This window comes from Lissotriton vulgaris, chromosome 4_1 (genome assembly GCF_964263255.1).
Source record: "Lissotriton vulgaris chromosome 4_1, aLisVul1.2, whole genome shotgun sequence".
NCBI lineage: Eukaryota > Metazoa > Chordata > Amphibia > Caudata > Salamandridae > Lissotriton > Lissotriton vulgaris.
In genome coordinates this window covers 753,442,130-753,457,415 of record NC_141691.1, presented here as the reverse complement: position 1 = coordinate 753,457,415, position 15,286 = coordinate 753,442,130, and positions in this window count along the sequence as shown.

The following is a 15,286-nucleotide window of genomic DNA, read 5'->3' as shown; positions in this document are numbered from 1 at the left end:
AAACCCACTTTTCAGTTGTCCAGCCCACCATCAATTACATGGGAAAACCCAACATTCTTGCTCGGACAGGCCGGACAAACCCATAATAAAGGACCTCAACCCATACCATAAACAGACCATAAAGGAAGGAGCAGAAACAGATGAGAAACAAGATAAAGGGTGTGTGCGTGTGTAATAAACTCAACAATGTCCTGTTCTTTGATCCTAATTTCGATCAACTACCGGACCAGGAACTGGCTTAGCAAGGTTAGCTTCAGGCAACGTGGTCAGTTCGCTCAGGTCACCTAGCAGTCAGCTAAAGTGTACGTGTAGCAAAGACTCGTTCGGCCATAGTCATCGGCCTATGTGAGGGCAACCACAAAATGGCTGCCGTACACAAAATGGAACCCGAGGGTTCAGAACCGAATCCCTAAATACATAGTGAAGCCATCGGTTTAACATGGCAAAATCAATCGTACTTGCCGCACTCACTAGTTACGGTTCGCTACTATCAAATTCGTAACAAAACCATGACCTTTATAAAACGGGTACAGAATTCACGGAACCTCAGAGCCTGACACGCAGCAGTATAGATTGCAGGTCTCCTCCAAACTATTCTTAAATCCCCAGATGTTGTGGCTGTATTTCTATCAACTACGTAAAGGGGTCCTACATCAGTAGAAACTGGGAAAGACGTTTGAGTGCAAGGTTTGGGTCACTGACTGTTAACACTTCTTAACAGATTCTGGATCAGAAACCTAGGAAAGATTGCAACTTACCAGGAACAACTGCCTGGAACCATCTCGAAGGAGGGAGCTCACAGACTGCTGGATATGGGCGTTGGAGGTACCCCTGCATGGAAAGAATGCTGCCCAGTAAAGGCGTAGTGGTGCTGGGTGAGAAGTGCAGAGATTGGCTAATTGTGATCTAAGAAAGGAGTTGGCAACAGCAGTGATGCCTTCTGCCCGGGTCCCTCTATAGCATGCCTGGAGTGGAGTGTTTCATTTCTCAAGAAAAAGGAGCACCTATGATGACTGGTTGCTCTTCAGTAGGGTAACCATAATCTGCACTGCATCAAGACACCGCCACAATTGGGCACCAACGAGGATGTGACTGTGGTTGGTGGCCACCATGAAAATTGACTACCATGTCTGCATCCACAGTTGGTGACTCTTCACTGCTGTGACCAGGTTATGAAATCTCTGCTTTGTTTGTCTGGTGTGTTTGAGACTGAACTCAAGGAAGCACCCAGAAGGAGGACTTACCTTCTCTTTTCAGTTGGATTGGAGCATAAATATAGCTCATCCATACCTGGCAACTCCACTTCTCCTATCTGAGGAGCACAACCATGTCTTTTGGATAGTAGCGAGGAACCCGCCACTATCTTGCGATTGCATGGGTGTAGCGATGTGACCAGTTCCAATAGACACAGCACTCCACTTGCTCCAATACTATTTCTGACAGGATTTGAACCACCTGTGACCAAAAGCTATACACGAGAGCACAGCTCCAGGCCAGATGCATCAAGTCAGCATCTATTCTCCCACATCGCACACATCGGGAGTTATCTCTGAGCCCATACCTATGCAGTAGGAGGGGGCGTAATATATTTGTTATAGTTACTAGTAATGTATTATTCTAAGGTTGTATTTAGTGGTGAGTCACCATGTGAGCACGGAACATATCAGTTTGTTTGAGTCATTGGTATGTCAAGCATTGCATTTGATCTATCTAAGGCTACTATCTTATTATCTGGCTTTTCTCTACTGGAAGCCTTGTATAGTTAGAGGCCTCTACGTGAGCTACATGTCAGCCTCCCCTGTAATGCTTTTAGTTCATTTGGTTCTTCTGGAAATTGGGGGTATAATGTCCTTACCTCAACCCAGAGTCTGGTATATACAAATTCTAATAATGAAGTAGAAGGTTGTGTAGTGGTTAGCTCATCTAAGGTCAAGAATTCCCAATCAGGGTATAAGTCCCCTAACATACATAATCATGCTTTAGCTAGTATATCCATTGCCAAGGGCTCATGGGTGATGGATATAGCTCGTTGGACAGCTAAGGGTATCGCCGGTGCATGCATAGTGTTTTGACCTGCCCTCTCACTTATTTTATGCCAGGTTCTCGAGGTACTATGTACATTATTAATCTCTAGTCGTGCAATCTCCAAATGGCAGTAAGTGTTATTGGCTAAGCGCCATGATTCTCTACCTCTAAATGTGGCAGGTTTCTGATTGGGAAGTACCAAAAATGTGCAAACTGCGCATGGGCACAGAGGTAGTATAGTGCATATCTGGGGCATCAAACCCAACCCGCTCATGTGGTTTTGTCAGTATGTACCAGCTACATCCAGATTGTTTACGAGCCCAGGCCAGTGTTATTATGTGTGATTTAAGGGTTTTAAAAAAGTCACTGGGCAGTATTATAGGAATATTTACGAGCATATATTAAAATTTGGGCAAGATAGCCATTTTTATAATGGCTATGTGGTCCGCCAGCGATATAGGTAACCTAATCCATCTAGACACTTGTTCTGTCAATCCTGTGATTGCGCGTCCGTAGTTCATTCGAACCAAGCCCTCGGGTCTCTATGTATCCATACACCAATGTACTTAACGGGTTCCACACACCATGCAAACGCGCACAAACGTAATGAAGTCACACAAACGTGCCGGCCCCCTTTGGAAAGTATCGATACTTTCCAACGGGGGCCGGCACGTTCGTGTGACTTCATTACGCTCGTGCGCGTTTGCAGCTTATCAAGGACTGCTCTTTCTGTACATTGTTATTTCCATTCGATACTACGTTTCTGTGTTCTAAACTGGTCGAATGAGGATACTCTCACAAACTTTGGATTTGTTCTATATTCTTAGCGGCCGCCCGGGTTTTGGATATGCTTGTGTTAATTTGAATTCACTCGTAGTGTGTGCTCCTTGGACCATTATATTGGCACAGCAACTGTTCAACTTCGCTGCATTGACAGTGGGGACATATATATTGACTTTGCCCTGATGAAGCTCCCACGGTTAGGGAGCGAAACACGTTGGCTGTCCTCTGTACATTGAAAAAAACGAAAAGAAAAAGAAAAACATTTTTTGAACTACTTTTGGTCTCTTGCGAATTACTTTACAATTGGTGCTGCCTCCGCATTTCTTCAAACTTTCTATCTGGGATTCCAATGGGACCGAACCACAGCAGGTCTTGGAGGTTGTACAGCACAAGACAAGTTAATACTTTATGGGACTTTGGAAATTGGAGGTGCTTTTCGTTGGTCCGCTGTGGAGAACTCTTGTTACGAAGTACATCTTTTGGACTGCTATAAAATAAACTTGTTTGTATGGGGCCATTCCTTACCATTTATAGCAAGTTCCCACTGATATAGGGCTATATGTTTAGATTGAGTCCAACTCATAAATACTTGAGACTGGCATTGACCATACTTGCCAACACTACTTTGCAGCTGCTCTGCAGTCACTCATCCAGCCAGGTGGGTCTTCACAGCTCACTGGCAGTCACTGATGTAGGCAGTATGTCGCACCTTGTTCACCCCAAGCACCCACTAGTAAACTCCTCGTTGATTTAGTCACCCTAATATTCCTGAAGTACACAAAGCAATCCAAAATCCAAGCATACAGTTTGTACAAAGAATTTGCCAATGTCCGTACAAAGTCCACTTTAATCCATGTGTGGGTCAATGGATAGATAGTCCAAAACGATCTTCACATCAGAAATGTAGATTTTCATACAGTCAATGAGGAGCGATCAAAGGAACCATAGCTGATTTAATGAGCCATTCACAGTTTCACTGTACTGGCCATGTGTACTTACAAGTTCATGGCTTCATCTTTGAGACAAGCATATGCTACTTGCAGGATCAACCAGGTAAATCCTGCCAGTAGCATATACTTGGACATTGTCAAATTCTTTGTATGAACTGTGTGCCCGGATTGTTTTGTGAACTTTAATTGCCCCTCTGTTGAGGAGCTAAGTAGGGTTGTTTGGTAACTGACTCTTTTCCTTGAGCACCATGTAAAAATATGTATTCAGTGTTACTTTCCCCACACTCGTTGCAGAGTGCCTATTGTTGCGGACCTGATTACCATATCTTTAAAAATCCCTCCTGAAGTATTCTGTCCGGGTAATAAAAAAACACAATTACGGGTGTAACTGCAGTAACTGAAGGAGAAACACAGTTTGCTGTATATCATTCCTCATTATACACCAAGCTACAGGGGATCATCTTGGAATAGAGCGACCCGTTGTAACAAGTGCCCTCAGTATCAATAACACTGGGTTTGATATTGCCACTCTTTTAAATGGGCCACTAAAAATGGGGGTGTTAGTCTTTCCTTTGCTGGGAGGAGAAGTAATCAACAATACATGGGATAGTGGGAAATAAGTTGGGGTGGGTAAAAGCCTGACATCAAAATCCCTCAACCAAGCATACTTCCCATTGGTTTTTAAATTTCATGAGATCTCAATGCTAAAGTAAATCACATACTTTGTGTAGGGAAAGAGTAAACTACAATCATAAACCAACAATCTAATTCAGAAACAGACATACATATTGCAATACACAAATCCACCTAGAGGTAGACTCTGATAACCCATATAGTTATCCAAGGTGCTTCTCCCTAACATTGAAACAACATGCAAAATAAACACAGTTGAAACTTGAAAGGCTCCTTTACTTTAAAAATCTCAAGTACACACATTGCAACTTCATTACTTGTATTATTGTGATAGAATTGACCATCAGAATTTACATAAACGTTAGGCACAAGATTGTACTATTCGAATAACAAACATCAAATTTATAAGCAAAAAGCTTTGAATCCAATCACAGTTCACTGTTGACGAAGATGTTTAAAACAATTAATACTTTATTCCTCTGGTTACTGACAAGACATCCTTCACTATTTACCAAGGAATGGACCTAATTCTGCATGCTCCCTGACCTTACTACCCCATCACCATTTACGTCCTTGTGCTTGGCAGGCAAATGTGAAGGTGTAATGCACGCAGAACAAATATGTCCTCAGTGTGGATCCTACTACCCATACACCAATGCTTATGTAATGTATAAGAGTCGATGTGCATCACATGTCGAATTCTTAGGAGTTGAAATATAGTGGGGGACATTTGTTTGGCCAGGCTTCTGAAAACCTGCCCAGGTAAGTGTGCTCCTTCAATCACATAGGCTGAGGCATACCTTTGTTGACATCAGAATACCCCTGCCTATGGGTGTAGTGACATGCCCCTTTTGCAATGTATTCCCAAATCTCCATCATTGCCAATTGCAGACAGACCAAAATTAAGAAATACGCAATAACAAGCCAGTCCAACAAGCTTTTTGAAACCAATCTCATGCCTTTGAAATGCCATCAACTTTCACCACTGACCCAAATTAAGGAATCTTTTTTGCAACTTCAGATCAGCTTTTTTGCCCAAAAAAACTTTCTGACATATTTGAGAAGCATGACTTTGATCTCATATGCCTGACAATATTCTAATTCACCTACACTTTCCAAATGACTATGAACACCCTCCGATCCAAGCTGACCATAAAGATAGAAGAGGAATGGTCTTGTAATGAAGATCACATCATCATTGTCGATCTCAACCCCCAATTGAGATACAGTTCAGCTTGACCAATCTTATTTTTTCTTACGAAGCAATATTCTTGTCCAAAATTGCACCAAATCTACTATGACAAAGGCTGAATTCTGAACCTGATACTTATCGTCCCTCCAATCTTCGGTGGCAGATGTTAACTTTGGTGGACCGCCACCAAAACATATAACTTAAGGTGGCATGGATATTGGCTATCTCAGATTCCACTACCTCTACTCAATGATGTATCGCTTAACCTTCCTTCCCCCACCTATCCATGCTCAATGGTTCTCAGCTACTCTTTACACTAAAAGGAAAATATTGCAAAAGAACAAAAAGAAAAGGCATTGTTGCTAACAGCCTTACAAAGAGCTCTTGAAAACCTCTTATGCTCCTTGAAACTGTACAAAACTAAGCATTTCAATGACCAAAGGTGAGTAATTCCGAACCAAATTAGACCCATCAATAACCATTCAATAAAAATTATGAAGTGGCAAGTCACTTTTACAACCCTGTTCCAGGCATTTCCACACCGGGTGATGCCCCATTCAAATAAAAAAAAATCAATAATTTGCTAACTTCTTCTTTGATAAATTCAAGAAAATCAAACAAAACATCTCTGCAATAATGCTTGCATGCATGCCCACGCTCCAAACGGCTATCTCCTCACTTAAACAAGAGCAATTCCAAGGTGATTTTAAGCTCACACAGATCATACCACTCTTACAAAACACTCTAGAGAATTCTAACATCTTATTTGTCATAACATATCTTAAGGGGCATATTTAATAGTAGATTTGCGCCACCCTTGCACCACGCGAAGAGGAGCAGAAGCGATACAGTTAATATGTTTGATTTATCAAGCCACGCAAGGTGACCTTGGGTGACCTTGCATGGGCTTATAAATCTAGAGTAATGCAATGCAATACAAATCGCTTTGTTGTGTTACGCTGACCCAGGGAGACGTTCCATGGGTGGAGCGTGGGTGCTCCCACGCATCCACTTATGGATTTTGGTGCATTCACAGATTTATCATCAGTGGCACACCTGGGAATTCGTTGAAATGCTAAGCCTCCCCGGATGAGGTGTAATGAGGAGAAATATCTTTATTTCACCCGGTTTCTCCCTCTTTCTAAGTGTGCTGAATTCTGCAGCACACATAGGCAGAGTAAAATGCCTCTCATGATGTTCCTGCTTACAATGTTGCCATTGGTGCTGGGCAGCACATTGTCCACAGCACTGGAAAACGACAGGAATGTGCTGCACATTTGATAAATACGACTCATTCCTGTCCTATCCCCATCAAGCAGCGCAGCAAGGTGACCTGCTGCACTGTGTGATAATTTCTTAAATATGTACCTACATTTCTAGTTGAAATAATTTAAAGCTGCATGTCCTCACAATTCTCAAAGTTCATTTAAGAAGTCACCCTACTTTGAGATCATTAAACAGGCTTTTGGATCAGATCAAAGCATGGAAAAACCTTCCATGTAAGGCTTGCTTATTGATTCTTTTGGACCTTTCAGCAGCATTTGACGTTGTCAACAATAGGTTTCAAGGGGATCTCTAACAGAGAACTAGGCCAGCTCACTTTTTTGTATTGAAATTGAAGATAACTGGCCTCTGCGGAAGATTCCTAACCCACCCCTTACAGGGCAGTTTGGTCTCACAAAACTCAATCATCATCAAAATCTTTGATTCGGCAAACTGACATAAAAGAACAGGTAAAAAACAGTGGGATGCAATAAAAACAAGATATAAATACATGATAATAACAATCAATAAAAGAAATTGGTTATGTTGCATTAAAAAGAGGAATTAAGAGGGGAGGGAGAGAGTAAGAACATGTCATGATACATCTCTCTTAAACCACCGACTGGGGGGGCGATCTATATGGCTGAGATACCCGCCACCCCCTCTCAACACAATCCCCAAGGATGGGAAACCGGAAACAGTTCTGAAGTTTTTGGAAGACGGGAGGGAGTGACCCTCCCGGCCGTATTTATTAAAATATGAAACAAAATTAAAACATTAAATCAACAGTTTCATATTATGTACAATTTCATTACCACATTGCGATGTTTGGCTAACCTTAACATATCCTCTAATAGAAAGGTTCTCCTAGCCGAACTAACATCCTACCAAACATTTACTTGAAATTTTGAAATTGTACATCCTAACGTTTAAGGGCCAACGGCAAGGTCGTAACCGGTGTCAAGATCCCTAACCCAGACATATCCCCCTCACTTGTGAGGGGCGGCACGGAGGCGTACCTCAAGTGCAACTACCAATTTCCCTTGACTTGACGGGGGCCCCAATAAAACTCGACGCCACTTAAAGGTCGTACGAGGACTCGTGTGAGGTATCTAGAAGGTAGCGTAGACCCCCCCCCCAAACCCCACACAACTTACCACATCTGCCGTCGCAGACGTCCTGGCCCCGGGAAATTCCCCAGGAGGGGGCTGTAACCCCTCCTACCCATGAAGGGGCCTTGACCGCCTTTCCTTTCCTTTCGGCGACCCATCCTTAGAAGGGACCGCCTCCCCGTTGAGGGGCCAATGGCCACCTCCCCCGAGCGCCCCCATCCGTAATGGGTGACGCCCACTCATAGGGATCTTCCAATTAGTGCTCACCGATCATGACCTTACCGCCCGACCAAAATAAATACGACAATGATAACTAAATAACTAAAGACTAAATATAACAGACAGTAGCAACAACAAAATTTATTCAAAGCATGCTTACTGATGAACACTAAAGCAGAATTACTTTATTTGCAAAACATAACACAAATCGACCATTCTTTATTGCATACTCAAAATCTTCACGATAATACCACAACCTGTAAACGAAAATCAGAGTTATCCATCAAACTTTATTTAAAACCACTCGCTGTCTTCAGGGGCTGGTGGGTGGGTCATAATTGGCTCTTCGTTCCGTCTCGAGCTCACGTGCAGCGAGGAGGTGCAGCTTCAGAGCACAGGAACAAGAGGATGCTTTCTGGTCTTGTTTCTCCTTTTATCCGTCTTCAGGGCGGGCGTAAACCCGCCCCTGCCTGCCCCAAGGGCGTGGCCAGCCGCGTCAGTGTCTAGGCCAACCCACTCTAGGGCGGGAAAAGGCGCGCCCCGGCTACGCCGCTTCGGGCATACCAGCCGAGACTCGCCTCCCGCCCAAGATGGCTTCCCGGGGGATCGTGGTACTCTGCCATACGTTCGGGGGGACCGATTGGTCGCCCCTTTCCATATGGCTGAGATACCCGCCACCCCCTCTCAACACAATCCCCAAGGATGGGAAACCGGAAACAGTTCTGAAGTTTTTGGAAGACGGGAGGGAGTGACCCTCCCGGCCGTATTTATTAAAATATGAAACAAAATTAAAACATTAAATCAACAGTTTCATATTATGTACAATTTCATTACCACATTGCGATGTTTGGCTAACCTTAACATATCCTCTAATAGAAAGGTTCTCCTAGCCGAACTAACATCCTACCAAACATTTACTTGAAATTTTGAAATTGTACATCCTAACGTTTAAGGGCCAACGGCAAGGTCGTAACCGGTGTCAAGATCCCTAACCCAGACATATCCCCCTCACTTGTGAGGGGCGGCACGGAGGCGTACCTCAAGTGCAACTACCAATTTCCCTTGACTTGACGGGGGCCCCAATAAAACTCGACGCCACTTAAAGGTCGTACGAGGACTCGTGTGAGGTATCTAGAAGGTAGCGTAGACCCCCCCCCACACCCCACACAACTTACCACATCTGCCGTCGCAGACGTCCTGGCCCCGGGAAATTCCCCAGGAGGGGACTGTAACCCCTCCTACCCATGAAGGGGCCTTGACCGCCTTTCCTTTCCTTTCGGCGACCCATCCTTAGAAGGGACCGCCTCCCCGTTGAGGGGCCAATGGCCACCTCCCCCGAGCGCCCCCATCCGTAATGGGTGACGCCCACTCATAGGGATCTTCCAATTAGTGCTCACCGATCATGACCTTACCGCCACAGGTCCGGATAGTTGACCGGCTATCCGGACCCCCCACAACACTCCTACCTAAAGGTCATGTTTTAACGTCTTTAGCCAAGCTATGAAGTCTCCTATGAGTAACTCATTCCCCACCCGAGACAAATGAACACCATCCCCCAAATACATACTGTCATCATTAATACACCCATGCGAAATAGAATGCAGTGCATTGGAACGGAACAACCTACTCACTTTGTTATTAATTTTTCTCACAGAATGATTTAAAGCAGAAACAGAAAAAGCCCCCCGCCACACTTTTCGTGGGATCATATGGGACCACGCAATTGTGCACCCTGGAACTCTCCTCGCTAACCAACTTACAGTGGAAAGCATCGCCTCCAGGAGAAGTCGTCTACCAGTGGTGACCAAATCATTGCCCCCAAGATGTACTATGACTACAGACGGCGGTGACCTCGTCCGCCCTAGCAAACCCTCGAAAAATGATTGAAACTGGTCAATACAGAGACCGCCCTTTCCGTAGAAGGACACACTGTACCCGTATTCCCCAGCCACGTGCACCATGTCACCTGCCTTGAATACGTCCGCGGCACGCCTCACGTATGAGTGGCCCACGACCCACACCTCCTTTTTCACAGCCGGTGATGTCTGACCGCTGGCCCGGTGTTGGGTCGACTGCATAGTCCGCCCCGCCTCGTCGGCTTGCGTAAGTGAAAACCAAACAAAACAAGAAGCGTGAGTACATCATTACAGCTTCACAACATGTGCAAACGCACATACCTTTTATAACAATTGGAGGACCAACGCCCCACACGTTTAACTTGTTCCACATTCAGACCCCTGGCTGTAGCCTCTGTAGCAGCCCCTATCCGAAAGGAATGGGTCCCAAACTCGCCCGGGTTCAAGCCCGCAGCTGTAATCGACATCGCAAGCACCCACTGAAACCTTGTCAGTGGGGTGGCGCCCGCGTGTCTCAACAAGGTCCCCCCCCATGATGCCACCCTTCGTGTTAAATAATCCTCTAAACACTTCACTGGGCACATGGACGACCCGGGAATCCTGCGTATAATTATGCAGTCACCCATCCCACTCTGATCGGTCTTGGACCTCACAAACGAGACAGTCATTGTCTCCCCTCTGATCTGAACGTGCTCTGCGCACAGCCCTCCCGTCACATCCTGCTTGTTCCTCGCCACTAATTCGCTTACCCGCATAGCCCCATGAAATGCCAGCGTAAAAGCGGCTCGGAATAACACTGTCTCAAACTGAGATGAACATGTTGTAGGGAGTCTGGATAATAACTGGGCCAACCTATCCAAACCTATCGGGCGCCTCTCATCTACTCTGCGACCCTCAAGGCGTTGCCACCCACGTAGCGCTTTTTGCACAACGAAAGACGCTGTCGGGTCCTGGATCCCATGAGCCCTAGCAACAAAGGAAATGGCAGCCCGATGCCTCTGGGCCGTGGCCACCGATTTCCCTGCCAGATGTAAAGACATCAGAAAGTTCACTACCCATTCCTCATGGCCCCAAAGCTCCTCTCTAGCAGTCCCCAAAAAGGCTAAATAGGACCGGAACGCCCCTTCATATGCCTTCCTCGTCCTGGGTGCTAAACTCTCTCCCACGAGGTTACGAAGTTCGGGGCACCGAGAGACCAGAGAGCTTCGGGAAAGGGTGCCGGCTCCGGGTCCGCTGTGGGAAGAAAACCCCAGAAGGCCTGCATACGAAAACGAGAAAGGGCATCAGCCGCCTGGTTCATTACCCCCGGGACATGTCTTGCTTTGAATAGCACATTCAATTGCATACACAGTAATACGATTTCCTTGAGCAGTCTCAAAATCCATTTGCATCGTGCTGCCTGGCTATTGATACACTCAACCACGGTCATATTGTCAGACCAAAATACCACAGAGTGATCTCTGAACCCTTCGGGCCACGTTCTCAGGGCCACCAAAATGGGGAAAAGTTCCAGGAAAGCAATGTTACTTGTCAGTCCACTGTCATGCCACCATGCCGGCCATTTTTGTGCAGACCATCGAGTGCCGAAAATGGCACCAAAACCTATGCTCCCTGCCGAATCTGTCCACAACCCCAGCTCCTCAGAGGACACGGCCGGTTTGTTCCAGACGACTCGACCATTGAAATCCGCCAGAAATGCCAACCAAATGCGCATGTCCTGGCGGACCTCTGCCGAGAGCCTCGTGCGATGATGGCCCTCCTTCAGTCCGACCATGGCTTGAGCGATCGAACGGGAAAAAGGGCGGGCCATTGGTATAACTCTCAGGGCAAAATTCAACTGTCCCACTAACTGCTGTAATTGATGCAGCTTAACCTTAGATTCACTCATACACATTTGCAGGGATGCCCTGAACTTTAACACTTTATCACCTGGTAAACGGAAACAACCTTCTCCGGAGTCTAACTCGATCCCCAGAAACTCGAGGCAAGTCGAGGGACCCACCGTCTTACCTGGTGCCAATGGCACGCCAAACTGATTCATTAAAACACAAAATGCAGCCAAAGCCTGCCCACATTCCGGATCCCCGGCTGCCCCCAGGAACAAAAATTATCGAGATAATGCATCACATGTTGGAAACCCGTCTTCTTTGTGAAGACCCATTGTAGGAAACTACTGAATTTTTCGAAATAGGCACAAGATATAGAGCATCCCATCGGCATACACCTATCCATGTAATAATGACCCTGAAACATGAATCCCAGGAGACGCTGATCGTCTGGATGTACCGGGAGCAACCGGAACGCTGACTCGATATCAGATTTTGCCATCAGCGCACCGGGCCCCAGGCGATTCAAAATGGCTACGGCCTCATCGAAGGATGCGTACCGCACCGAACACATTTCCGGGTCTATCGCTTCGTTTACGGAAAGACCACGTGGGGCTGACAAATTATGTATCAGCCGAAACTCACCCGGGTCCTTGTTGGGGACCACCCCTAAAGGCGAACAAACAAAGTTAGCAACCGGGGGTACACTAAACGGACCGGCGACTCGACCTCGAGTAACCTCCTTCCGGATCTTTTCCTGTACCACGGTCGTATGCTGCAAGACCGATATCTGATTTTTGCATTTTTCCACACCCTGAAAGTCCCCCACTGGGATGCGGAAACCATATGAAAACCCGTTCCGCACCACCCCAGCGGAAGCACGATCCGGGTATTCACTGAGCCAGGGAATCATTGCCAAGGTATCAATCGGGGTAGGTAAAGGCGCCCCTCGGACTATGTTAGACTTGTTTGGCACCTCCTCTACCGCCGTTATCACCCGTTTTGGCTCTGCACGTGGACTCAGGATGGGATGATTGCCCACACCCACTACATTCGTGTCTAAATTTGCACGACCCCTGGGGCCTAGTACATTTACCCCTGTTAAAGTTCCAACAAACCCCCTTTTTACCTGCATTGCCGGTAGGCCTCGAGTGATTGTCGGTACCCGTACCTGATCGAAAGGGCGTCCCCGCATACTGACGGGAGGGTTCGCCCACGTTACTCCCTACCAATGGCAATTTCAACATACCAGTATCCTTCATTTTGGACCAGGACACAGAATCATAACAATCCCAAGTTAAGTTTTTATCATGTTCTTTTGCTTTTCTGAAAATATTATCATAGCAGAACCAATGATTACCCTCGTGTGATACAGAGTACCCCATGATCCGTGACTGATAAATCGGCAATTCGGGTAGCAATTCGGGCCTTCGTTCTCCCAAGATCGATGTGAAAACCCCCCACGCCTTGCCCCAATTGCCAATGTTTTCATTTACCTTAAAGGCGGCCATCTTTGCGCGCCAAACACTCGGATGCATGAGGTCCTTCTGACCTTTAACATGCTCCATCTCATAATGATCAGTAAGCAACGAGAAGATGTTTACATACTCCCCTGCCCATATCTTTTCTTTAATAGCTAAAGGGACATGCTGACCCAACTTCTCCCTTCGAGAGGGTGCCGACTCCTCCCTCGCAATCGGCAATGGCCGCTTACCTGAACCGGACGCTGTCTCTGCGACTGAAACCGTCCCCTGTGGCTTCTCTACGGCCGCAGCCGGCGTGGATACCCTCGCTGCTTCCCGTGTTTCACGCAGTTGCTTCATCAACACCTGCGCGTCGACAGCCGTGGTGCCCTCGCTACCTTTACCCAACCACGCTGCTAATTGTGCTGCCAGCTCGGGCGGCATATCTTCCCCGGACACGGGGGTGACCACAACGGGAATCGGATTCCCTTCCTCCGGCACGGGAGTGGGTGCTTCGAGCGGGACACTGGGACCCGGGATGTCTCCCCCAGCTGCTCCCCTCCCATGAGAACACGCAGCATCTGGTCGGTAGTCATTCGCTTTCCCGCCTTCTTCGGCATTCTCCAACAGAGTATCTGGAAAACAAACAAGAACGATTACAACGCTCAAAATTGGCTCTTCGTTCCGTCTCGAGCTCACGTGCAGCGAGGAGGTGCAGCTTCAGAGCACAGGAACAAGAGGATGCTTTCTGGTCTTGTTTCTCCTTTTATCCGTCTTCAGGGCGGGCGTAAACCCGCCCCTGCCTGCCCCAAGGGCGTGGCCAGCCGCGTCAGTGTCTAGGCCAACCCACTCTAGGGCGGGAAAAGGCGCGCCCCGGCTACGCCGCTTCGGGCATACCAGCCGAGACTCGCCTCCCGCCCAAGATGGCTTCCCGGGGGGATCGTGGTACTCTGCCATACGTTCGGGGGGACCGATTGGTCGCCCCTTTCCATATTCTGGGCACCTGCCTTAGTTAAAAAGCTTTGCAAAATGTTGTTAAGTGGCAAGTAAACCCCACATTCATAAAGTGCAATAGTATTGAGAAAAGGGGGCAAATCAATTGCAACACAATGCCTTATAAACAAGAAATTAAACAATTTGTTTGCTCTACCGCAATTTCACCTTTGTTAATTAGTAGAGGACTACGTTTTAGCCTGATTCGCCATATGGAGTATAAAAACCTAGAGACAGCAAAAACTATGTGTTGGCTTCTATCACTTTGAAAAATCCTATAAGCTTCCATATGCTGCCTGGTTCCTAAATTATGTCATATTGGAATTAAACATTTTGCCCTGGGCTTCTTATACGCTGAACAGAAGAAAAGGGCATTTGCCATTCATTCAAGTGAAATTCCACAGGACGAGCAAGCCTCCTCTATTGTTCTAGGGGGGCGGTCCCAGCTAGCAGTGAATGAGAGCAGTGGAAGGGTATCAAGTCTAAATTGGATAAATAACATCCTGGCCAGTACACGTTGAATCTCATAAAGGTACTGCTCTGCTTTCTGGAAGAAGGTATCTGTCAGAGAGCCCAGAGAAGTCCTTGATAAAAGGGAACTCAATTTATACTGTGTTAAGTTTCTCTTGAGTACCTCTTAAGAAGTAGAAGGCGAAGCTCCCCTTGGGTCCACCCACAATATTTTGTTCCCCATCTTTCTCAATGTCTCTCTCACATACTTTAACCAGGGAAGACCTCTAGCCCCTCAAGAGTCTAAGTATTTCCTCCAACCCTTGACGGTAAGAGTGCAGCTCTGATGTGACCCAGATTCTTATCCATTATAGGATCGGTCTAAATCAGATCTCATTGGCGATAGGTCTGAGCCCCACATCAATCTAAGAGAAAGCAGTGGAGTACTAACCGGGAGTCCCAGCAGGCTGCTGCAAGAATCGGTTCTAAGAAATCACCGGGGTATTGACATCTTTATGTTC